This window comes from Peromyscus californicus, unplaced genomic scaffold (assembly GCF_007827085.1).
Source record: "Peromyscus californicus insignis strain IS unplaced genomic scaffold, ASM782708v3 Scaffold_10__1_contigs__length_136768540, whole genome shotgun sequence".
NCBI classification, from domain to species: Eukaryota; Metazoa; Chordata; class Mammalia; order Rodentia; family Cricetidae; genus Peromyscus; species Peromyscus californicus.
Genome location: NW_026294391.1, coordinates 591,709 through 592,533, shown reverse-complemented (window position 1 = coordinate 592,533; position 825 = coordinate 591,709). Strand labels below are relative to the sequence as shown.

At 40.5% G+C, this 825-nt stretch overlaps 1 non-coding gene across 1 annotated transcript; it reads right to left on the bottom strand.

The window, feature by feature from the left end:
- Positions 1-225: 225 nt before the first annotated feature.
- Positions 226-432, bottom strand: LOC128118388 (small nucleolar RNA U3). Its single transcript, XR_008221182.1, has one exon. It is a non-coding gene; the product is annotated as a small nucleolar RNA U3 (small nucleolar RNA).
- Positions 433-825: the final 393 nt, after the last annotated feature.

Below are 825 nucleotides of genomic sequence, written 5' to 3'. Positions count from 1 at the left end.
AAACCTTTTTCTCCACCATACCTAGGAGCTGTCATTTCTTTTCTTTTTAAATTTCTTTTCTTCATTCAGATGGGATGGTTTTTCCTTTAATGATAAACTGTACTTTTCTTTCTAGAATCTCTACCCCCTAGAACAGTATATATAATATAGCTTCATAAATTGGTCCACTTTTCTAAGTTATTTAGAAATTGTTACTTCTTTGCTTCTTTCTACTTTCTTTTTTTTTACACTCAGACTACATTGACCCCTTTTACTCTTCCATAGGAAGCGAACAATGATCATCAATGGCAAGTAGCAGTTGCAGAAAGCAACACTAAGGGCTGACTTTATGCTCAGGAGAGAATGCTAAGTCTCTTCATGGTTTCTGGTGCTCTATGGAGTCAGAGAAACTTCTCTAGTAATGAACTATAGAAACGATCCCTTTTCTTTCTACTTTCTAAGTATGTTTTCACTTAGTGTTTCTCTGGATCCCCTTCCCCCACTGTGCATGCCATGTGACTGCTTGTCTACCCTGAGTCTGACATCCATGCTGGCTTACAGGGCTTGTGGTTCCCCCTTTCTCTTCTCCATTCTCTTTTACTTGGCAATGGTTGAGATTTATAGCTTGGCTACCCTGAGATTTTTTTCTTCTAAACTCTAACAAAATTGTCCTTGAGCTTCCATTTGAGTCCATTCTTAAATTATTTCATTAACAAAACTAGGGAACAGTTGCAGTCTCTGAGGGTGGGTGGGAATTGGGGGAGGTAGGGCTTGGGTTACAGGGTCTGATGGGGGATGGTGGTAGTCTGACCTGTCTGCAGGTCTGCCTCTGGCAACTGGCCTGAA